Consider the following 26,371-nt stretch of genomic DNA (forward strand, 5'->3'; position numbering starts at 1 on the left):
GAAGTCTCCAACAAATTCTATAGCTAAAAGATGGAGGAGAATAACTCAAGCAGTGAGGATGTTCTCAGATTGTTTGGGTACTACAATCGCTTGAATCAAGTGGTAGTGAATCTTCTAGATAAGATAGTGATTGACATAATTCTCTAGTCACCATCACCAAGTTGGTAGAACTTCGTGATGACTATAGTACGCAAGGGATGACGAAAACAATTCCCAAGCTTTTCATGATGATGAAATCGATGAAGGTAGAAATCAAGAAAGAGCATCAAGTGTTGATGATTAACAGGACCACTAGTTTCAAGAAAAGGGCGAAGGGAAAGAAAGGGAACTTCATGTAGAATGGCAAGCAAGTTGTTACTTCCGTGAAGAAGCCCAAAGCTAGACTAAAGCCTGAAACTGAGTGCTTCTAATGCAAAGGAAATGGTCACTGGAAGCGGAAATGCCCTGAATATTTTATAAAAAGGATGGCAAAGTCAACAAGGGTATATTTGATATACAGGTTATTGATGTGTACCTTACTAGTGTTTATAGTAGCCCCTGGGTATTTGATACTTGTTCGGTTGCTGAAAGTTAGTAACTCGAAATAGGAGTTACAGAATAAACAGAGACTAGTTGAGGGTGAAGTGACAATGTGTGTTGGAAGTAGTTCCAAGATTGATTTGATCATTATCACACACTCCCTATACTTTCGGGATTAGTGTTGAACCTAAGTAAGTGTTATTTGGTGTTTTGCGTTGAGCATGAATATGATTTGATCATGTTTATTGCAATACGGTTATTCATTTAAGTTAGCGAATAATTGTTGTTCTGTTTACATGAATAAAACCATCTATGGTCATACACCCAATGAAAATGGTTTGTTGGATCTCGATTGTAGTAATACACATATTCACAATATTGAAGCTAAAAGATGCAAAGTTAATAATGATAGTGAAACTTATTTGTGGCACTGCCGTTTAGGTCATATTGGTGTAAAGCGCATGAAGAAACTCCATGCTGATGGGATTTTGGAATCACTTGATGCTTGCGAACCATGCCTTATGGGCAAGATGACTAAGACTCCGTTCTCCGGAACAATGGAGCGAGAAACTGACTCATGGGAAATAATACATACTGATGTATGCGATCCGATGAGTGTTGAGGCTCGCGGCAGGTATCGTCATTTTCTGACCTTCACAGATGATTTGAGCAGATATGGGTATATCTACTTAATGAAACATAAGTCTAAAACATTTGAAAAGTTCATATAATTTCAGAGTGAAGTGGAAAATCATCGTAACAAGAAAATAAAGTTTCTACGATCTGATCGTGGAGGAGAATATTTGAGTTACGAGTTTGGTCTTCACTTGAAACAATGCAGAATAGTTTCGCAACTCACGCCATCTGGAACACCACAGCGTAATGGTGTGTCCGAACATCGTAACCGTACTATATTATATATGGTGCAATCTATGATGTCTCTTACCGATTTACCACTATCATTTTGGGGCTATGCATTAGAGGCAGCTGCATTCACGTTAAATAGGTCACCATCTAAATCCGTTAAGACGACACAACATGAACTGTGGTTTGGCAAGAAACCAAAGTTTTCGTTTCTTAAAGTTTGGAGTTGCGATGCTTATGTGAAAAAGTTTCAACCTGATAAGCTTGAACCCAAATCGGAGAAATGCGTCTTCATAGGATACCCAAAGGAGACTATTGGGTACACCTTCTAATCACATATCCGATGGCAAGATATTCGTTGTTAAGAATGGATCCTTTCTAGAGAAAAAGTTTCACTCGAAAGAAGTGAGTGGGAGGAAAATAGAACTTGATGAGGTAATAGTACCTTCTCCCGAATTGGAAAATAGTTCATCATTGAAATCAGTTCCAGTGATGCCTACACCAATTAGTGAGGAAGATTAATGATGATGATCATGAAACTTCAGATCAAGTTACTATCAAACCTCGTAGGTCAACCAGAGCACGGTCCGCACCAGAGTGGTACGGTAATCCTGTTCTAGAGGTCATGTTGCTTGACCATAACGAACCTATGAACGATGAGGAAGCGATGATGAGCCCAGATTCCGCAAAATGGTTTAAGCCCATGAAATCTGAGATGGGATCCATGTATGAGAACAAAGTATGGACTTTGGTTGACTTGCCCAATGATCGGCAAGCCATTGAGAATAAATGGATCTTCAAGAGGAAGACGGACACTGATAGTAGTGTTACTATCTGCGAAGCTCGAATTGTCGCAAAAATGTTTTCAACAAGTTCAAAGTGTTGACTACGATGAGATTTTCTCACTCGTAGAGATTCTTAAGTCTGTCCGAATCATGTTAGCAATTGCCACATTTGATGAAATCTGGCAAATGAATATCAAAACTGCATTCCTGAATGGATTTCTGGAAGAAGAGTTGTATATCATGCAACAAGAAGGTTTTAACGATCCAAAGGGTGCTAACAAAATGTGCAAGCTCCAGCGATCCATCTATGGACTGGTGCAAGCATCTCGGAGTTGGAATATATGCTTTGATGAGTTGATCAAAGCATATAGTTTTATACAGACTTGCGGTGAAGCCTGTATTTACAAGAAAGTGAGTGGGAGCTCTATAGCATTTCTCATATTATATGTGGATGACATATTGCTGATTGGAAATGATATAGAATTTCTGGATAGCATAAAAGGATACTTGAATAAAAGTTTTTCAAAGAAAGACCTCGGTGAAGCTACTTACATATTGAGCATCAAGATCTATAGAGATAGATCAAGACGCTTGATAAGTTTTTCAATGAGTACATACCTTGACAAAATTTTGAAGTAGTTCAAAATGAAACAGTCAAAGAAGGAGTTCTTGCCTGTGTTGCAAGGTATGAAGTTGAGTAAGACTCAAAACCCGACCACGACAGAAGATAGAGAGAGAATGAAAGTCATTCCCTATGCCTCAACCATAGGTTCTATAAAGTATGCCATGCTGTGTATCAGACCTATTGTGTACCCTGCCCTGAGTTTGGTAAGGGAGTACAATAGTGATCTAGGAGTAGATCACTGGACATTGGTCAAAATTATCCTTAGTGGAATAAGGATATGTTTCTCGATTATGGAGGTGACAAAAGGTTCGTCGTAAAGGGTTACGTCGATGCAAGTTTTGACACTGATCCAGATGAATCTATGTCTCAATCTGGATAAATATTGTAAGTAGGAGCAATTAGCTAGAGTAGCTCCGTGGAGAGCATTTTTGACATAGAAATTTGCAAAATACATACGTATCTGAATGTGGCAGACCCGTTGACTAAACTTCTCTCACAAGCAAAACATGATCACACCTTAGTACTCTTTGGGTATTAATAACATAGCGATGTGAACTAGATTATTGACTCTAGTAAACCCTTTGGGTGTTGGTCACATGACGATGTGAACTATGGGTGTTAATCACATGGTGATGTGAACTATTGGTGTTAAATCACATGGCGATGTGAACTAGATTATTGACTCCAGTGCAAGTGGGAGACTGGAGGAAATATGCCCTAGAGGCAATAATAAAGTTATTATTTATTTCCTTATTTCATGATAAATGTTTATTATTCATGCTAGAATTGTATTAACCGGAAACATAATACATGTGTGAATACATAGACAAACAGAGTGTCACTGGTATGCGTCTACTTGACTAGCTCGTTGAATCAAAGATGGTTAAGTTTCCTAGCCATAGACATGAGTTGTCATTTGATTAACGGGATCACATCATTAGGAGAATGATGTGATTGACTTGACCCATTCCGTTAGCTTAGCACTTGATCGCTTAGTATGTTCCTATTGCTTTCTTCATGACTTATACATGTTCCTATGACTATGAGATTATGCAACTCCCGTTTACCGGAGAAACACTTTGTGTGCTACCAAACATCACAACGTAACTGGGTGATTATAAAGGTGCTCTACAGGTGTCTCCGAAGGTACTTGTTGAGTTGGCGTATTTCGAGATTAGGATTTGTCACTCCGATTGTCGGAGAGGTATCTCTGGGCCCTCTCGGTAATGCACATCACTATAAGCCTTGCAAGCAATGTGACTAATGAGTTAGTTGTGAGATGATGCATTACGTAACGAGTAAAGAGACTTGCCAGCAACGAGATTGAGCTAGGTATTGAGATATCGACGATCGAATCTCGGGCAAGTAACATACCGATGACAAAGGGAACAATGTATGTTGTTATGCGGTTTGACCGATAAAGATCTTCGTAGAATATGTGGGAGCCAATATGAGCATCTAGGTTCCGCTATTGGTTATTGACCGGAGATGTGTCTCGGTCATGTCTGCATAGTTCTCGAACCCGTATGGTCCGCACGCTTAAAGTTCGGTGACGATCGGTATTATGAGTTTTGTGTTCTGATGTACCGAAGGTAGTTCAGAGTCCCTGATGTGATCACGGACATGACGAGGAGTCTCGAAATGGTCGAGACATAAAGATCGACATATTGGACGACTATGTTCGGACACCGAAAAGGTTCCGGTAGTTTCGAACATATATCGGAGTACCGGGGGTTACGGGAACCCCCCCCCCCCGGAGGCATAATGGGCCTACATGGGCCTTAGTGGAAATAGAGGGCAGCTAGGGGAGTATGGGGCGCGCCCTCCAAGGCGCAAACCGAATTGGTTTACGGTAAGGGGGGCCGGCCCCCTCTATCCTTCTCCACCTCTCCCTTTCCTTCCCCTCTCCTACTAGGACTAGGAAAGAGGGGGCAAACCTACTTGGAGTAGGATTGCCCCCCCTTGGGCGCGCCTTTCCCCTTGGCCGGCCCTCTCCTCCTCCCCTCCTTTATATACAGGGGTAGGGGGGCATCCCATAGACAGACAATGGATCATTGATCCCTTAGCCGTGTGCGGTGCCCCCCTTCACCATAATCCACCTCGATCATATCGTAGCGGTGCTTAGGCGAAGCCCTGCATCGGTAGCATCATCATCACCGTCACCACGCCGTCGTGCTGACGAAACTCTCCTATGGAGCTTTGCTGGATCGGAGCTCGCGGGACGTCATCGAGCTGAACGTGTGCTGAACTCGGAGGTGTCGTACGTTCGATACTTGGATTGGTCGGGTCGTGAAGACGTACGACTACATCAACCGCGTTGTTCTAACGCTTCCGCTTTCGGTCTACGAGGGTACGTGGACAACACTCTCCCCTCTCGTTGCTATGCATCACCATGATCTTGCGTGTGCGTAGGTTTTTTTTTGAAATTACTACGTTCCCCAACAGGCATCGTTGTTTGAGAAGTTCCAGGCCACTATCTGCTACCTCCGGGGGAAACCCTAGATCAGTAGATCGGATGACGGCGGCATTATTGTGTCGTTTCCCTCTTGTGGCGTCATTCTTGAAGGTGTACACGGGGTCGAGGGACCAGTGGACGGAATAATTGGTGGAGCGGTGATTCATCCTGCACATTAATGGTGGCGATTCTCGACGGCGTGGTGCAGTGGAGACTCGGTGCCCGATGTGTGGCGTGGGTGGTGTCGTTATGAGGCGTCGTGATGGTGTCGATGGCAGAGAGGCGGGGCAAGGTGGTGCAGCAGTACATCACTGAAGATGGATTGGTGGCAGGTGTCTGCGGCGGCCTCATACCCAGCAGGGGTCCTGGTTGAGAAGTGCGCCGGACTGGTAGGTGCCCCATATCCGACAGGCGTCCTAATTGGGACCTCAAGACTTAGATGTTTAGGTTTGACTGCGATGTCTGTTTGGTATTAGGCCCAGACTATCAGCGCCCCTTCATCAATTGCATAGAAGTAGCGACAGTTGTTGTTTAGATGGTGGCTTTAGTCTTACTACTGTATGACTTTCTAAGGTCTTGTGAGAATAATTAATAAAATGGCTGTATGCATCGTCCAGATGCAGAGGCCGGGGTCTTCCACCTTTTTTAAAAAATTAAAAATTTTGGTAAACACTAGCTCTTATATGTACGAGCACACCGATCGATTCGTGGCAACAAGGCGATCGACTCATTGCAACAAGTCGATCGATCGCCATGGCGCCGCTGGACGAGATGCCGGTAGAGGAACGGCGGGAGTTTGTGAGGTGGAGCGTGAAAGCCTATCCATGCGTCACGGCGCTGGACCAGGAGCAGCTGGAGGCGGCTATCGACCGGATCCTGGAGCAAAGCCACCCTGACAACCTCGGCCGTCGTGACGGCAGAAAGCCTCGCCATGAGCTGGCCATTGCTTTGATATTTGGCGCGGATCACCTGAGTGTAAAGGAGGAACTAGACGTGAGACTAGAACGTGCCAGGGACCAAGCCGATCTACTCACAAAGGGCTATATATCTCGAGGTTTCCGACGACTACTGGGCCGGCAGAAATCGAGGCGGAGGGCAAGGAGGTATGGAAGAACATGAGATTCCCCGCAGCTCTCTTCGACATGGATGACCCTGAGCACCAAGGAGGTGGAGCAATAGAAGCAGCAGTAGAAGAAGAAGATGGAGAAGGAGCAACAGAAGGAGGAGCACAAGAAGCAGGACAAGGGCAAGGAGAAGATCTCCACCACAAGGTTTACCAACGCTATGGAGAAGAAGGACAAGGAGAAGAAGAAGACCATGGTGATGAAGCAGAGGTGCAACGGAGGATTTGGGTCAAGGTGAAGCTATCGACTTTTCCCGAGGCCGTAGTGCTAGAACCACATGAGCTGGAGGCCGCCATCGACAGGATCCTCAACCCAGTGCCTGCAGACGATTATTCCACTCACATGACATGTGCCGACATCAATTTGGTTTTGGCCTATAAGACAAAGGATCTAGTCGATGACAATATGCATCCGAAGGAGTTCCAGGCTATGGTCCGCCGTGACTTGATCACCCGGGGGTATGTCGAGGTGGACCAAGAGTACTGGGCCAAGATGGAGCCATGTTTTGCCAGGTCTGATCCGGGGATTTACAACTCTTCTGATACTCAAAACGAGGAGGAGTACAATGATGGTCCTGTTGATCTAGATGAACATGAGGACGATGATTCTTTTGAACAGCAGGAAGATGAAGACAATTAATGATCCTCTTGAACAGGGGCAGGAGCAGGATGACGATCCTATCGAATCTAGCTATGTGACAGAGGATTCCTTAATTCGGTAGTTTGTCTCCATCTAATTAATTTTGTTTTCTGTCCATTGTATTTTTAACTACAATAGATGAATCACCACCTATTTTTTCAGACAAGTGAGACAATAAAGTCAATGTTTTAGGCCCTAAAAAAACAATAATGCTAAACATACAAAGAGTTACACGCAACTACATGCTGACTAGAATTTTTTCCATCTACTAACCAATCACAAACTTGCCCCTCCCTGATTTTCAGAAGGGGTGGGCCGCCTCCCCATCTATTGACAAATCAAATTAACCCTCTTTGGCCCTGTTTGGATCATGGGGTTAGAGCTAGTTTGGGTTAGTTGGAGGCTCAAATAATCCAAAAGTATCCAAACATGAAGGGTTAGAGTGGGTTAGTTCAATCTAACCCAACTATCCCGGTGGAGATGTGCTTATTTGGGTTAGAGTGGGTTAGAAAATAACTCTAACTCTAACTGTGTTAGAGTATCCAAACAAGGCTTGTAAAATCTTGTAACTTGTTTGTACATGTAGCATTACTCAAAAAAAAACGTATTACGCTATGTGATCTAGCCATCTAGTAGGTATTGTAGTCCCTGTATCGGAAGAGAAATAAGATAAGAAAATTAACAAAATGAACAAGAAACATGTTCAAACTTACATCCGTAATTGTTCAGTCATATACATCATTGATCTAAAGAATATTAACTGCCCCCGCGTCGTCCGGGTGGGTGACACGGGGGGCGAGTCGATCTACATTTCTCGGGGCATCCTCCGTGCGCCCATCCCTCGCCGCCGCCGCTGGTCAGCTCTGGCAGGCCGACCCTTGCAACCTGCGGCGGCGGTGGTGGCGGGGCTCCGTCCCTGATGCGTTTCGGACAGCGTGAGGCCTTGTGCAACTAGTAACTTGACGCAATGGAAGTGCTGGTTGCAATGGCGGCATGGATTTGCAGTAATGGAGGCCTCGCTGCAACACCTGCGTGCCTCTACCTCTCCCTGGCATCGCCGTCACTCATGCGGCGGGCGCTCCATGCGGCAGAGGAAAGGGAGCCGCTGTCGTCCTGCATCCTGTCCTGGAGAGCCGGTTCACGGTAGCCCGACGCGGTTGGTGGGGCCCCTCTCCTACAAAGGGGCTGGATGGGATGTGCTGGTGAACAAGTAATGGTTGCCGCAGTCGTCGCCTGCGCCGCCGGCAAGGAGGTGTTGTGTCGTGGATCTGGGCTTTCGTGGGCAAAGACGATGGAGCTTGTGGCTACCCATGGTGGTGTTGTCGAATTCAGATCAGCCATCAGCTGCCCCTCACAAGATAGTACATGGCCTCTTGAGCATCCCATCGGGATTTCAGAGGTGTGAGTGACCTTCCTCTTCCATCAGTGTCTATCGTGTTGTGGTGAGCAGCTCTTGTAGCGGTTCAGTTGCCTGCTCATGTGTGCATGCTCACCCGCTGTCAGGTCAGTGCGTGTTTGCAGCCTATGGGCTCGTGGCAAGTGGAGGAGATAGCACATGACTAATTCGATTGGGTGGTCCATGGAGTACTCGGGCTTGTGCTCAAAGGGGAAACCCTAGGACTAGCCTCTTATCGGTTATGCCTAGCAATGGCGGCGCCTTTGGCATCGTTACCCTGATGAAAAATAGGAGGAAAATCGGCCCGCTACAACCACTCACTCATGTACGTCCTCCCCTCTATTCCCTCTATACACTGGATTTATTTCTATGAGGTTAATCAAAGTATTTGTTTTTCAGATGAGAGAGGTGTTGATGGAGGATGAGGAATTGATTAACGGTAAATAGAATCGACAATACCATCTAATGTCTATAAGTATTCTAAAGATATTTGTTAGACATGATTGATGCTAAACCATTATAATGTGGAGGCAACACACAAACATTTTACTAGTATATGTAGTATTCGAGTGAGTTCATGCATAATTTTATTAAAACATGTTTTTTTCTTCATAAACTCCGTCACATGTGGAAATTACTTCTGCCTCTGCCACTGTTCCAACAGACTGCACTGTGTGTGGGGATTTAATCGCAGACAAGAGTTGTCAGTGTATCTTCCTGCTTGGTGGTGAACCGGTAGGACGCGTAGGAGAGCGTGGCGTTGGACCAGCTGCGGTGGATGAGCTCCGCCTTGGCCTCCGGCCCGGCTGCACCGAGCGCGACGTGCAGCTGGTAGAAGTGGTCTGGCGCGGGTGCGCCACCTTGGCGAACGGCGCCCTCTCCTCGTACCGCTTCACGTCGTCGTGCCGTCCGTTGAGTAAAGACTCTCTGAGCCAGGCGTCGAACTCGGCCACCCACTCCGGCACGGGCTCGTCGCTGGTGGGCGCGAACGTCCGCAGGATCCGGCGCAGGTTGTGTGTGGCGCTGCCGGAGCCGACGATGAGCACGCCGTCGTCCCGGAGCGGCGCTAGCACCTTGCCAAGGTCGTAGTGGTACGCGCCGTCGCGGTCCGTCTGCACCGAGAGCTGGCACACCGGGATGTTGGCCTCCGGGTACATGAGCATCAGCGGCACCCAGGCGCTGTGGTCGAGCCCGCGGCCGTGGTCCTCGCTCACCGGCCCGAACCCGGCGTCCTCCAGGAGCTTCTTGGTCCTAATGGCCACGTCCGGCGCGCCCGGCGCAGGGTACGTCAGCTGCATATGTGTGGTAGCAACGTCACCTCATGACAGATTTGCAGCTAGCTAGCGGATTCGTATATAGGTAGGGACTACGATAGAATTAATTAAGGCGACCTTGTACATCTGCTCTGGGAAGAGATGGTGTCGTTGGTGCCGCGGATGACGTTGACGGCCGGGGTGTCCGTCTCCCAGTGGCCGGACACGATGAGGATGGCGCGCGGCGGCTGCGGCCCGGCGAGACCGGCCCGCTCCCACGACTCGAGGAAGTGGCGCGCCGGCAACGAGTCGTCGATGGAGAGCGTGGGTGAGCCATGAACGTGTCCATGGCCATCGTCAAGGATCGATGATGCTCCCGACCTGCTGTTTAAATAATCTCGTTGCCCGTGTAACGCACACCATCGCCCAAGTGCACAGCTGAACGGTGCTACCTCGGCGGTTTGGGGCCTGGTTTGGTGGCCAGAACTTGTCCGGCGTGCTGGGTTGGTCTGTGGTCAAGCTCCTTCTTGTGCCAACATGGGCCTAGGGATGCCTGGTGCTATCAGACCTTTGGTAGAGGCCACCGTTGCTTTAAAGGAATAATGTTTCGTACGGTGGCACTATGTAAACCTTTGATTCAAAGGAATCTAGCAAAGGAAAAAAATTAAGGAAAAATAATCTCAGTTTCAGAGGAAAAACACAAGAATTTGATAACCCACTTAGACCTTTCTCTTAATTTTTTTATGCACGAAGAACGAGACTGAGATCCTTAGTGCAACAATAAGGCCTCCTTTGGTTTAAACGAAAAGTGAAGGGAAGACATAAGAACAGAAATCTTTCTTATGGTGGCACATTCAAGGCCTTGTTTCAAAGAAATGTAACAAAGAAAAAATGGAGGAAATTTTTCCTTTCGTCACAATCTTAGAAGGAAAAAACATAGAAAATTTTACAATTAACTCGGGGCTCTTTTCAAATTCCTACGCACGAGGAACGAGACTAAGATCCTTCCTAGTATAATAACATGTTAAGTATTGATTTCCATCAGGTTTTACTTTGATTTGACTCTCTTCACTGGGATTCTTATGTTTTCCTATTCCTGTGAACCAAACACTCAATTTTGCAAAAGGCATACTTTTCCCAATCCTTTGTTTTATACATGCATTCCTCAAATGTACCCAAGAACAAACATATGATTGTACGACCCATATTGATGGACTAGTCCACGAACTTTTGCCACTCAAATTTCCATCATTTCCATTTAAAAATGGCTAGAATAAAACTTAATGACTTAAAAATAGGAAACGAACCCTATAAATGCCAAATTCTAACATGAAACATGTAGATGTATGTTGAGTGTAGAAAAAAAATTGCAAGGTCAAATGACGAAGCAACTGTCACATGGCCTTCAATCATCATGCATTCCCTTTGAAAACCTCATTTGTCTCTCTAATATGTTCCGGTTTCTAAGCACCTTACATCACCACTTCAGTGAAATCGGTTGAAATTTTAACCATAAAATATTGCGGACATTTCTTGACACCATGCCAGGTTCAGGTTTTTCAAATCATAATTTCATTTTGTCCGATTTAAAATCTAATAAGTTCCATGTATGTGGTCGACTCTTGCCACTCAGCCCAATTATTGTTTGTGGCCTAAAAATATACCCAAAAACATTCATATGATTTTCAACCCATTTTTGTGGACTACTCCATGCAGTTGCAGTTCAAATTTCCATTATATCCATTTAATGCCTAGAAATCCACCTAAGGACTCCGGAAAGAAGGATTGAATCATAAAAAAAATACCAAATTTCAACATGGAACATAATTTTTTTGTGAAGGTCAAATGACGAAGCAACTGTCATTGGCCTTCAATCATCACGCATTCCCTTTGAATGCCAGGTTTGATTTCTAAGCAGCTTACATGATAAGTTTTGTGAAGTCGGCTAAAATTTTAATTACAACATATTGAGGTCATTTCATGACACCATCCTAGGTTTCGGGCTTTTCCAGTCATATTTGTATATTTTACATTTCGAAATCCAATAAGCTTCATGTTTGTGGTTGACTCTTGTCATTCAGCTGGTTTAAATTTACCTTCATTTTTTGGGGAGGGCTAACCATATGGTCAAGAATATCAATATGATTTTTGAACACATTTTGCAGGACTACTCCAGGTACTTACGGTTCAAGTTTCTATTATATACGTTAAATGCCTAGAAATCTACTAACATCTTAAAAAGAAGAAACGAACCCTGGAAAATGCCCATTTTTAACTTAAACATTTAATGGTTTATGATCAGTGTAGAAATGTTTTGAAGGTCAAACGACGTAGTAACTGCCGTTTCACCTTCAATCATCACACATTCTCTTCGAAAACCATGCTTGTTCCTATGAGATGCTTTGGATTCGAAGCATCTTACAGCACAATTGTGTGCGATTGGTAGCAATTTTAGCGACAACATATTGAGTTGACTGCATGATACCATGTCAAGCCTATTGTACATGAGTCATAAAGATATATGATACTGCTAAATGGTATGAACCATAGAATATGTATGGGGTGGAGGAAGGAGTAATTGTTGCTAGCTATGACTAACAAATTTAAAAAGTAAACGAGCGCCCTTACATCCATACGCTTACTAGTAGTGATAGATAATCACCCGCAAAAAAGTGGTGATAGATATAAACGAGAGCCTGTACATGCTAAATAAACTCCCAGGCCCCGCAACTCTCAGGCCCCCGCGTTGCCCCCATCTCGGGCGAACCAGGCGGCTCCGCAAACCCTAGCCGCCAGGGTCACTACCACCTCCCTCCCTTCCCTCCGCCGCCGCCGGAGGGTGCCGCCGGGCTAAGCTCGGGGGCCGACGGCGGTGGCGGAGGCTCTCCTCCCTGGATCGCGTCGGAGGGGGTGGGGCGGTGTTAGAGTTTGAGCTGTTCATCTTATGTAATCTTAACCTATCTCTATCTCTTTCTCCTCCCGTAGCTATCCCATCTCCTAAACCGAACTAGATCGGTATTATATCTGGACTTGTACGCTACGGCAAGGCACGTTCGCCCCAATATAAATACATACGATGCGGCTCCCTCAAGGAGTAGGAACGCTTATACCAAATCTTACATGGCATCCGAGCTAGCCTCTTCCCTATCATCTAGCGACACAACAAACAACCAGAACCTTAGCGCCCTTCCTTTGTCATCATCATGAGCTCCAGCGTCGTCGGCCTCAACCTCGGCGCTCCTCTAACAGAGAAGCTCGCGAGGGGGAATTACCTCCTATGGAAGGCGCAAGTTCTGCCGGCCCTGCGAGGCGCGCAGGTGACCGGTCTTCTCGACGGCAGCGATGCAGCGCCGCCGAAAACAGTGGAGGTCGCCAAGGCGGACAAGACCACGGCCATCGAGCCGAATCCACTGTATGGTCCATGGATTGCCAAAGATCAGCAGGTCCTAAGTTATCCGCTGAATTCGCTCACTCCAGAAATCCTCGCGCAAGTTATTGGTAAGGAAAGTACCCTTGATCTATGGACCGCCCTTACCACGATCTTTGCTGCATAGTCGCAATCGCGAATAACAAACTTGAGGATCGCCATCTCCAACACCAAGAAGGGCAACATGTCCAGCAATGCCTTCATCGCCAAGATGAAGAGCCTCGGAGACGAGCTTGCGGCAGCAGGTCGTCCGATGACAGATGGAGAGATGGTGGACTACATCCTTGCCGGACTCGATAGGGATTACGATCCCATCGTCGCAGCAGTTGGCGCCATCAAAAACTCCATCACGGTTGATGATCTTTTCTCACAGATTTCCGCCTTCGATCAGAGGATGGAGATGCTAGGCGACGGACTAGGCTTTCGTTTGTCAGCCAACGTCGTGTACAGGGGGCGCGGCCAATAACGGGGCAGAGGAGGCCGCGGACGAAGAGGGCGTGGTCGTTCTGACCGTGCTCCTTCTCCTCCTGTTCGTAACGGTGGAAACAGCGGCTACCAGCAACGTCAACGCCAGCCGCCACCACAGCAGTATCAGCAGCAGCATGAGGATGATTACCCCGAGTGCTAGATATGTTACAAATACCATGCTGGCGGCGCCAGGGACTGCTGGGATCGGTACATGGAAGATCGTCAGGAAAAGAAGAAGGTTAACCTCGTCACCAACTCATATGGTATCGACACTAACTGGTATGCAGATTCGGGAGCTACCGAGCATATCACAGGAGAGCCTGACAAGTTGACGATGCGGGAGAAGTATCATGGAGGTGATCAAGTACACACGGCAAGTGGAGCTGGTATGGATATTACTCACATTGGTAACTCAATTGTTAAAACCCCTCAGAAATTTTTTTGTCTAAACAATGTCTTACATATCCCTCATGCATCGAAAAATCTTGTCTCTGTTCATCGTTTTACACTTGACAATAATGTTCTAATCATATTCTATCCTTATTCTTTTGTGATTAAGGATTTGGCAACGAGGAGAGTCATCCTTAGAGGAAGATGCGAGGGAGGTCTTTATCCAATCATATCATCTTCTTCTTCACCGGAGTCAAATAAACAAGCTTGGAGTGTCACCAAACCATGTTCAGAGAAGTGGCATCGACGCTTGGGTCATCCATCTTCAGTCATACTTCAACATGTCATTAGCAAAAATAAACTTCCTTTTGTGTCTAGTATTGAGTCAGTTTGTGTGACGCCCCCGATTCAATCGTACACTAATCATACATGCAAACATGTACGATCAAGATCAGGGACTCACGAGAAGATATCACAACACAACTCTATAAATAAAATAAGTCATACAAGCATCATATTACAAGCCAGGGGCCTCGAGGGCTCGAATACAAGAGCTCGATCATAGACGAGTCAGCGGAAGCAACAATATCTGAGTACAGACATAAGTTAAACAAGTTTGCCTTAAGAAGGCTAGCACAAACTGGGATACAGATCGAAAGAGGCGCAGGCCTCCTGCCTGGGATCCTCCTAAACTACTCCTGGTCACCGTCAGCGGGCTGCACGTAGTAGTAGGCATCTCCGGTGTAGTAGGAGTTGTCGTCGACGGTGGCGTCTGGATCCTGGGCTCCAACATCTGGTTGCGACAACCAGGTAGAAGGGATATGGAGAAAGGAGGGAGAAAGCAACCGTGAGTACTCATCCAAAGTACTCGCATGCAAGGAGCTACACTACATATGCATGGGTAAATGTGTAAAGGGCCATATCGGTGGACTGAACTGCAGAAAGCCAGAATAAGAGGGGGATAGCTAATCCTGTCGAAGACTACGCTTCTGGCCACCTCCATCTTGCAGCATGTAGAAGAGAGTAGACTGAAGTCCTCCAAGTAGCATCTCATAGCATAACCCTAACCGATGATCCTCCCCTCGTCTCCCTGTGAGAGAGCGATCACCGATTGTATCTGGCACTTGGAAGGGTGTGTTTTATTAAGTATCCGGTTCTAGTTGTCATAAGGTCAAGGTACAACTCCAAGTCGTCCTGTTACCGAAGATCACGGCTATTCGAATAGATTAACTTCCCTGCAGGGGTGCACCACATAACCCAACACGCTCGATCCCATTTGGCCGGACACACTTTTCTGGTTCATGCCCGGCCTCGTAAGATCAACACGTCGCAGCCCTACCTAGGCACAACAGAGAGGTCAGCACGCCGGTCTAAATCCTATGGCGCAGGGGTCTGGGCCCATCGCCCTTTGCACACCTGCACGTTGCGAACGCCGCCGGAAGCAGAACTAGCCCCCTTAATACAAGAGCAGGCTTACGGTCCAATCCGGCGTGCGCCACTCAGTCGCTGACGTCACGAAGGCTTCGGCTGATACCACGACGTCGAGTGCCCATAACTATCCCCGCGTAGATGGTTAGTGCGTATAGGCCAGTAGCCAGACTCAGATCAAATACCAAGATCTCGTTAAACGTGTTAAGTATCCGCGAACACCGACCAAGGCCAGGCCCACCTCTCTCCTAGGTGGTCACAACCTGCCCTGCCGCTTCGTCACAAAGATCCACACAGAGGGCCGTTGGGACAAAGGTCCTTTCAGCCCCCAATCCGTGAATCACTCGCGGGTGCTCCACAAGCCGACCCGTCTTTAGTCACCACATGTATTCTGTATAAAGTATATAGTATATACCCGTGATCACCTCCCGAGTGATCACGGCCCGATAATATAGCATGGCAGATGGACAAGAATGTATGGCCACTGATGATAAACTAGCATCCTATACTAAGCATTAGGATTGCAGGTAAAGGTATCAACAGTAGTGGCAAGGACAGGCTATGCATCAGAATAGGATTAACGGAAAGCAGTAACATGTTACACTACTCTAATGCAAGTAGTAGGGAGAAGAGTAGGCAATATCTGGTGATCAAAGAGGTGGGCTTGCCTGGTTGCTCTGGCAAGAGAGAGGGGTCGTCAACATTGTAGTCGTACTGGGTAGCAGCGGCGTCGGTCTCGGTGTCTAGCGAGAGAAGAGGGGGAAGAAACAATAAATATAATGCAAACAGATGCATAATGATGCATGACATGACAAAACGTGATGCTAGGTGTGCCCTAACGCGGTACGAGGTGGTACCGGTGAAGGGGGGAAACATCCGGAAAAGTATTCCTGGTGTTTCGCGTTTTCGGACAGATGAAACGGAGGGGGGAAAGTTGCGTGTTCGCTATGCTAGGGATGCGTGGCGGACGAACGGGCTGCGTATCCGAATTCGTCTCGTCGTTCTGAGCAACTTTCATGTTGAAAATAATTTAATCCGAGTTACGGATTAAAAGATATGATTTTCTAAAGATTTTACTAATTTCTGGAATTTAATTAATTATTTAATTTAATTCGAAATTTGGATTTATGACATCAGCATGATGTCATGCTGACGTCACCAGTCAACAGGGGTTGACTGGGTCAACTGATGCGTGGGTCCAGTGGGACCCACCTGTCATACTCTGTTAGGTTAAATAGGGTTTAATTATCTGCTTAGGCTAATCTAATCAGGATTAATTAGTTTAATTAATTCTTTAGTTAATTAACTAAGTTAATTAATTAATCAAGATTAATTAGGTTAATTAATTAATAATTTTATTTACTTATTTTATTTTATTTTTAAATCCGTTCTGGGGGGTGGGGGCCCCCTTCGTCATAGACACAGAGGGGGTTTGGGGCCCAGCTGTCAAAAGGCCCCTGTGGCCTTAGCGGGCACGGGCGTGGGGCACAGCCCGAGCGGGCGGGCAAGCCCGGCAGGGCGCGGGAGCAGGGAGAGGCCAGTGGCCACGGCGAGCTAGGCAGGGCGCAGGGAGCAGGGGCATGCGGTGGGGCGCACCCAGGCGGGCGCTGCTAGGCGGCGGCGCGCAAGCACAGCAAGCAGCCGCAGGAGCAGCGCGCGAGGCTGCAGGCGAGGCTGGGGAGCGGTGCGGGCAGTGGAGAAGCAACGGCAGGATCGGCCGGGCGCGGCCGGCAGCGCGCGACGGCAATCAGCGTGGCCACGGCGGCTGGTACGAGCGGCGAGGCAAGGCTGTGGCCGGAGCGGGGCGTGAGGCACGGGAGAGAGGGGGTGGAGGCCGAGCCTCACCGTAGATGTAGGGTCAGGGCAGCGGGGCTCGGGGTGGTCGACGACGACGATCGGGCGACGAGGAGGCAGGCCGTTGAGGTGGTCCGGCGAGTAAGGCCGCGGCAGTGGCGTTCCCGTGCGGCGACGGTGGTTCGATCCCCCCGATCCAATCGGGGGCGCGGAGGAGGGGAGAGGGGGAGGCTTGCGGAGGGAGGCGAGGCGAAGGCAGCAGGGCGGCGCCGGCGACGGGCGCCGTTGTCGAGGTCGCGGGCGGGGCGGGATCGGGGCGATCCCGGTTCAGATCGAGGAGGAGCGGGCGACGTGGGGAGCGAGCGAGTGGGGGAGTGGGGCTTTAGGGTTTCGGTCGACGGGGGGGTTATGGGGGAGTGGGGGGGGGGCGTCCTGGACCGGCCAGGCTAGCAACTGGGCCGACTGGCCCAGTGGGGGGGGGTTCTCTTTCTCCTTTTTTTGTTAGTTTTGTTTTTCTGTTTTGTATTTTCTTTTTCTTTTGTTTATTTTATTTCCTTTCTGTTTTAGCTTAGTTTCCTTTTATTTTTGATTTAGCAAAATACCAAAATGGCACCTAATTTGATGTTACCAAATATGCCACTACCACATTAACTAGCTACCTAATCTAAAATAGTTGTGTAATTATTTATTATTTAAAAGTATTTAATTAATAGTTTTTGCTACTATTTTAGTTATCTTATAGCATTTAAACGTTGTATAAAAGTATTGTGCTTCACCATAATCACCTATGCATTATTTGGCACAACTCGAACAATTTGGTTTTAATATTTGAAAACTTTAATTATTTGCCTTTAATTGAATTTGAATTTGAATCGATCTCGAACTAACACGAGATTAGCGATAGTAATCAAAGTGACGTGGCATCATTAGCAGAGAATTACCGTAGCTTAATTATCCGGGCGTCACAATTCTCCTCCACTACAAGAAATCTCGTCCCGAGATTTAAGAGGGGAGTATGGGGGAAAGTTCTGGTTACGATATTCTAACGGATCTTCTCGGTCTTGGTTGCTCTTCTCTAAAAGGTCGATCCACTACGTTGATGTCTTCATTCCTCTGCTCCAGGTCATCATGATGAAGCTGGCATCCTTTTCTTCAAGATCTCCATCGTACTTACGGAAAAGATAAGGGAGGGAGACTCGGGAAGGACGGAGCTCAACACAAGCTAGGTACCTGGGGGCTATCTCAGTGAACAAGGCATAGAGGCATCTCTTGAGGTGAAATTCAAGAGATTCATCGAGAGCAAGGCAAGAAGGTGCACTAAGAAATTTCAAGCGGATAGGCAATCGTTTGTTGCCTGAAACAGAGTGTGAAAGGTGTTCAGAGCAATGAACAAAAATGTTGCATCCGATACCGGAATGAAATATGGCAGGGAAGTTAGCTCGTGAATTACATACGAAACCAAGCATAAGGGATAACTTTGGCGACAGGGGGTGAATAAGAGAGTCAGGTTTCGATCCCGTGGAACTGTGGGTTATGGGCCCACCATGTGGTTAAAAGTAGGAAGGGCGTTGACATCTTGCACGGTCATGATAGCAAGACATGTCAGAGGGTAGCCTGTTAGTTACGTCGGCAACAACACCGATACCAAGGGCGAGGGACGAAGAGAACAATTTTCCTGCTCGTTGAACGAGGCGGACCAATAGGCAAAGTTCTCATCCATTGGTGGTTACCGGAATGTTATCAACATAGTAACAGGGTCTTGCTGACAGAATTGTACACCGAGATGTTTGTACAAGCAGGGAATTATAACTGCTTATATCATATAGATCATAGAAAGGGTTTAAACAAACCAATGGAAAGGGAAAAATGTCTATCAGGTTTATTCAGAACAAAGGAAAGAACAATGTGTTTTAACACATATTTCAGGGGTATATCCTTCCCAAGGGCAAGTAGAGCAAGATATCCATGACATGATATAATGTAGAAAACCCTTTAGGAAAGGGGAGAGAAACTTCATGACATTGCCCATACAACGGGGTTTGTATAATTGAGCAGGAAATATTTAGCATTGGGCTTCAAATGTTCTTATCGATGATCAGAGTACCACAAACAGGCTTCGAGATAGCATTGACATGGTCATCAAGTAAGGGGTCGGAATTTGGATGCACAAAGGATTCATCAGGAACAACTTATAGCATAAGTATTATGATTTCCTCAGGGAAGAATCGCTAAGCTTGCTAAAAAGGGAACTATAACAATAGGTCCTCCGGCCAGGGGTGATAGGCATGACCTCACCTTATCGATATATAAGGAACAATGTTATAACTCTTGGAAATAAGTCCCAACCATCATATCTGACCGAGATTTAGATATGATTGGTGTCAGGATAACTCAGACTCGGGATGCCTGAGAAGAAGGTGCAACACAAATTGCCGAGATGACATTGTAAGATTCTCGGGAATTGAACTATGGAAGCGAGTTCTGAAACAAGAGTTCGTCATTAAATCAAGGAGAGAATGAGGAGGTGGCTGATGAACTCAGCGACATTTCAATGAGATTTCCAAAAGATGGATTTCCACAATTATGTGAACAAGGAGATAACATTAGTCAGATCAAATGACTTAATGATGTATGCTGGAGGAAACCATACATAATTAAACATTGGTTGAAAGGTGCACCCGAAATATGGGTTGGGTTGTATGACCAACGTCGGAATGGCGATTGGGCAACCAACACACCAAATTGGAATCATTATCCAATAACTCTGAAGCAATAGGGTTGCTGGAGATATTAAATCTGCACAACGGAGTTCACTCAACACGGGGACCAAGTAAAGAATGGTGATGGCGAGAAGCATCACTGTATCACGAATTCGTAAGAGGTGGTGAAATTCTCACGACATTCTTGACATATAAGATAGTAATACTCCAGGGTAAAGAAGAATAATTGCCGGATAGCAAGGATCTCAAGGTACAACACACAACACGAACAAGTTTGTGTTGGAGGGAAGTCAATAAAGTGGGCGATGATAATACAGATCATCGAGGGCAAAGATGGTATTCCTCATCATGAACTCAATTGACATCCTGGAAGAGCTTAGAATGCCGATGATGATCACGACACAATTGTTGAGAGATTTCATGAAGATGTAATCGGTCGACGATGACATCAAGCCAAAGGAATGATGAAGCGAAAGGTTACTGAAACCAAGGGTATGACATAAACGAAACCAAGCTCGTTGTTTAAGGCGAAATGGTATGATGAGGAAGGTCGACGTAAGCTTAGCTCATCATCGAAAGTTGTGCTCCGGGAATAAGCACTAGGTAGTACATTTAAAATCATCACAATAATGATATAGCCAAATAGGGTAGGAAGGACGTGATCGGGTACAAACTTGTAAGTAATGAGGGTTACCAAGATTTGTTTAATCGTGGTGCGGACTTGAGTCAATTATAGGTGTCTTTTAGTGTGTAATAACTCAGGGCCCGTGAAAAATTGGACTCAGTGAGAATCTAGCACTTGATGAAGAACTCATAATAAGTATGCAGTTCCATGATAATCTCGAGATACCAGGGGGGTAATACTCGACGACAGATCAAAGTAGAGGTTGGACTAGGGTATTGCTCTGTAGAAGACAAGTGCTTAAACTTGCACGAGAAATGGTGTTTAAAGGAGAACATGGTTCGAACCATGATTGCAAAAGGCTGGATCCTAGATATAAGAACTTATACCAAGGGAATAATTAATTTAAGAGAAGCTTTAATGATAAGATCTACATCGTGTCCATGGGCATGAACACAAAGTTCAAAGTCGACTCCCACTTCTTCAATGCATAACCTTTCAGTCACTGCTCTAGATAAAAATAATTTTAGTGTCAAAACCTACCCGGTGAATTACCAGAGGAGTATGACCCGTGAAAACTTTTGGGTTCACACAGATTAAGGAAGGTATAGGTTCAACCCATCGGGGCTTCTTAGAACATATACCATGAACTTCAGGAGTAATTAACACAAGCTCAAAAGTAGAGCATGGTTGAAAAAAGTAGAGGATACAATTTACCAAAGGCATTATGTATCAGGAAAAGAACTCACAAGAATTTTGCTTGTGAAGGACACTATCGGATAATAACCCGGCAACGGGTATGGCGGTCCGCAACAGGGCTGATGTGAGTATCGGTACTCAATCAAAGGAAGAAGGAATGCAATGAGATCGGATTATCCAAACAACTGACTTATTCAAAGCTCAAATGCAAAGGAATTATGAGCTCCAAATCAAGGGATCAGAAGCAAACACTCTAGTTAAGGATGGATAAGTTTATAGACTTAGGGGTACAATCGACGACAATTTGATTGGTCGAAACCAGCTCCTAGTCAAAATGACATCTGAGTCAGAAGGATAAATCCCGAGGATTGCGAGCATCCGCAGCATATTGTATCAACGGACTCAAAATGATAATGACAAAGGCTGACAATAAGATTACTAGACTTATGGTAATAACCATAATGCAAGCAAGCAGGAAATTCAAGAACAATAGGCTGTTGAGGATTTTTCACAAGAATGAATGGTATTACGGAGACTTTTTTGAAGAACAAGAATCAACTGAGGATGAGCGGATACTCGATAAGTGCGAGAAATTATTCGTAGGGGTATTCAGGTGGCAAAGAACTGCAAGGCAGTAAGCTCAAAGTATTCTCGGAACAATAGAGAGAATTTTTAGGGTATCTTGTAACAACAAGATCCATGGGGTTGAAAAGGCATGTGTATGTAGTTACCCGTAATGATATAACAGTGGTAGGGAATTGCAAAAGCAACGGTCACAAAGTCTCAAAAGAGTATCGGAGAGTAACTTCAAAATCTACTGGTGCAGTAGGCGATCATTTGTGATAAGGGGCTCTCCGGGTGAAGTATTTACGAGAACCTAGAGTTAGAGTTAGCAAAATCATTTAACTCGAATAGAAGAGAGATTAGAATCCCAGAGTATAGGTCGAGGAGTAAAAGATTCTAATACCACCTAGATGGCGACGTGGGACCGTAAGGCACACAACCATGTTAGTAAAAGTTTTGTAATGTCTAGACTCAACTTCGGCCAAGGAGTGTGGAAGGGGGATTCCTACAGGCAGTTGGCTCTGATACCAACTTGTTACGCCCCCGATTCAATCGTACACTAATCATACATGCAAACATGTACGATCAAGATCAGGGACTCACGGGAAGATATCACAACACAACTCTACAAATAAAATAAGTCATACAAGCATCATATTACAAGCCAGGGGCCTCGAGGGCTCGAATACAAGAGCTCGATCATAGACGAGTCAGCGGAAGCAACAATATCTGAGTACAGACATAAGTTAAACAAGTTTGCCTTAAGAAGGCTAGCACAAACTGGGATACAGATTGAAAGAGGCGCATGCCTCCTGCCTGGGATCCTCCTAAACTACTCCTGGTCGCCGTCAGCGGGCTGCACGTAGTAGTAGGCACCTCCGGTGTAGTAGGAGTCGTCGTCGACGGTGGCGTCTGGATCCTGGGCTCCAACATCTGGTTGCGACAACCAGGTAGAAGGGATATGGGGAAAAGAGGGAGAAAGCAACCGTGAGTACTCATCCAAAGTACTCGCAAGCAAGGAGCTACACTACATATGCATGGGTAAATGTGTAAAGGGCCATATCGGTGGACTGAACTGCAGAAAGCCAGAATAAGAGGGGGATAGCTAATCCTGTCGAAGACTACGCTTCTGGCCACCTCCATCTTGCAGCATGTAGAAGAGAGTAGACTGAAGTCCTCCAAGTAGCATCGCATAGCATAACCCTAACCGATGATCCTCCCCTCGTCGCCCTGTGAGAGAGCGATCACCGGTTGCATCTGGCACTTGGAAGGGTGTGTTTTATTAAGTATCCGGTTCTAGTTGTCATAAGGTCAAGGTACAACTCCAAGTAGTCCTGTTACCGAAGATCACGGCTATTCGAATAGATTAACTTCCCTGCAGGGGTGCACCACATAACCCAACACGCTCGATCCCATTTGGCCGGACACACTTTTCTGGGTCATGCCCGGCCTCGTAAGATCAACACGTCGCAGCCCTACCTAGGCACAACAGAGAGGTCAGCACGCCGGTCTAAATCCTATGGCGCAGGGGTCTGGGCCCATCGCCCTTTGCACACCTGCACGTTGCGAACGCCGCCGGAAGCAGAACTAGCCCCCTTAATACAAGAGCAGGCTTACGGTCCAATCCGGCGCGCGCCACTCAGTCGCTGACGTCACGAAGGCTTCGGCTGATACCACGACGTCGAGTGCCCATAACTGTCCCCGCGTAGATGGTTAGTGCGTATAGGCCAGTAGCCAGACTCAGATCAAATACCAAGATCTCGTTAAACGTGTTAAGTATCCGCGAACACCGACCAAGGCCAGGCCCACCTCTCTCCTAGGTGGTCACAACCTGCCCTGCCGCTTCGCCACAAAGATCCACACAGAGGGCCGTTGGGACAAAGGTCCTTTCAGCCCCCAATCCGTGAATCACTCGCGGGTGCTCCACAAGCCGACCCGTCTTTAGTCACCACATGTATCATGTATAAAGTATATAGTATATACCCGTGATCACCTCCCGAGTGATCACGGCCCGATCACGAGTGTCCGACCCTTGTAAGTAACACTTGATGATGTTCATTGATTTAACAAATTGATCCTACTTAGCCATATATGAATTAGTACAACAATTTGCCTGCAAAATTCAACCTTTTTATTTACCTCGAGCAAAAGGCACACAATTGTAGTGTTCTAGAGCCAATTTTGCCATGTGTTACTTTGTAGGTCGTTGATAATTATAGTAGTGCTTATTTATTCTTATCTATATATCGCTTACTGGATTCAAATAATTTATGCAATAGAACTAGTGTTCATCCCAGGCTTTGCTTAATCATATTTTGTGTTGTGCTTTCAATTGTTTTTTTGTTTTGTTTTATGCCATATGCGGCCTGTGCTTTGTGGAGATAGGTTGTAAAGGATAAACAGTTCATAATTGATCAGTATATTAGCTTTTGCTTTCTCCTGTCTCATGTTTGCTAAATGATGACTTCTTTTTTCTGATTGTATGCTGTGTGAGGTGATGACAAGATATTTTCCTGGTTGCTAATGTTTTTGTTGGTTATATACAGATCAGAAGCATTCAACGTTCAGCGAAAATATGTTTTTAGCCATTTTCCAAATGGACTTGAAACTGTAAAGAATTGGGAGAAAAAATATATACCAAAAAGTTTCGCATTTGTTCAGGCTTTCCAACGCCATATGGTTTGCTGCATTCGGACGTACGGTTAAAAAATTAGCACGAAAATACGAACTTGGTGGAACTTGGACCGTTTTCTAAATTACTCTTAAAGTGTTCAAAATTAGAAAAAAATTTCAACATGAAAAAGTAGCGCACTTTCATAAGCTTTACAAAGCCATATCATTTGCCTCAATTGGATTAGCCGTTTAGAAATGCCATCGAAAATACGAACTCGGTTGTTTGGTTTGTGAAATCCTACGATTTTCCAAATTACTCTTTAACCATAGGGAATTAGAGAAAACTTTCAACATGTGTAAGGAGTAGTTTTGCAGCAGCTTTCCAACATCATATTATTTGCCTCATTCCGATATATAGTAATGCTAAACTAAGCGTGAGTGTAGAATAGGTTATTCTACACCCCAGTAATGGTATATACAAAATATAGTAACACACAATATAAAATATAGTAATTTTTGTAAAAATGTAGTAAATTACAAACTTAGGTGGTAAAAAAAATTCTTTGCCGAATTACTACATTTTATACACTATTTTACTAGATTTTGTACATAGCGTTACTAGGGGTGTAGAATAAGCTATGCTACACTCACGCTTAGAATAGCGTTATATATGGCCCAGCACGCCATGCATGGTCATTTATTCCATATATGTACAAATTATGTATGTATGAAGTCATTTATCTTGTATGTTCCCGTTAGATTTTTATAAATATATACCCATAATTTAGTACGTCTGCATTAGAGTTTTCTCTATGTATATATCCAGAATATTTATTTAGTATGTACCTATTAGATTAGGTATGCAGGGACTCATTTATTTAGTACACACTCATTAGATTTTTTAGTACGTATATAACCAGAATATTTAGTATGTAACGCATTCGATTTTTCTATATGTATATACCCAGAATGTTTAGTAATGCCCATTAGATTATGTATGTACGGATTCACTTATTTAGTTCGTACCCATTAGATTATGATTGTACGGATTCACTTATTAATGTATCTATATATCCAGAGTACTCAATATAAGGAAACATTCATATGGTGTCTACCCAATTCATCTTGTTGAGGCGAGGTCGGATTCAAGATTGATTTCGAACAGTTCGACATGGCTCATTCTAATACATGCCTAATTAATTTGGTTGATCTAAATCTATATCAACGTACTCTAGCATTTATATAAGTAAACATTGTTAATGCACATACTCACTTCATAGATCTGAGGTCATGCCTGGGTTCAAGATTGATCTCGAATAGTTCGACATGTCTCATTATGATGCATATCTAATTATTTTTCTTGATGTAAAGATTTATGGAACATACTCTACGTTTTATACAAGTAAACATTCATATGGTGCAAATTCAATAAAAAGTACTAAGATCAAGCCCAGATTCTTTTTATACAAGTAAATATTCTGACGGTGTAGGCTCACTCCGACAAGCTAAGAGCCAGCCTGGATTCAAGTTAGGGACCAATGTTGGATACAGCTTTTGATACATATCTATGTAATTTTGTCGACTAATGCTTTGTCCAACACGTTGTAATGTTTATATAAGTAAACATGTTTATGGTGCTTACCCACTTCATTGAGTTTAGATCAACCCTGAATTCATGCTCGAGCTCGAATTGTTGGAAATGGCTCATTTCGATACATAGAGTGTACTTAACTGTTGATATAGTAAAATTCTTATGGTGTAGACGCAGCTCATTGGTCTAAGCTCGAGCCTGTAGATAGAAACTACTTGGTCTGATGTACTTTTTAAAGCTAGTTAACTTGGTTATTAAAAAAAATCTGTAGTCTTTTTTTATTATCCCAAGTTATATATTTTTACTACTAGCTTAGACCAGGGGTGTTGTGTGGTGTGGCCTTACAGCGTACATGACCTCACCATCATAGGTTCCAATGCATTCCAAACGTATTT

At 45.1% G+C, this 26,371-nt stretch overlaps 1 pseudogene; it reads right to left on the bottom strand.

Annotated features, from left to right (window-relative positions):
- Positions 1-8,921: 8,921 nt before the first annotated feature.
- Positions 8,922-11,762, bottom strand: LOC125516345 (extradiol ring-cleavage dioxygenase pseudogene; annotated as a pseudogene).
- Between the last annotated feature and the right edge of the window lie 14,609 nt (positions 11,763-26,371).

This window comes from Triticum urartu, chromosome 6A (genome assembly GCF_056163025.1).
Source record: "Triticum urartu cultivar PI428250 chromosome 6A, HENAU_Tu73, whole genome shotgun sequence".
Taxonomy (NCBI): domain Eukaryota; kingdom Viridiplantae; phylum Streptophyta; class Magnoliopsida; order Poales; family Poaceae; genus Triticum; species Triticum urartu.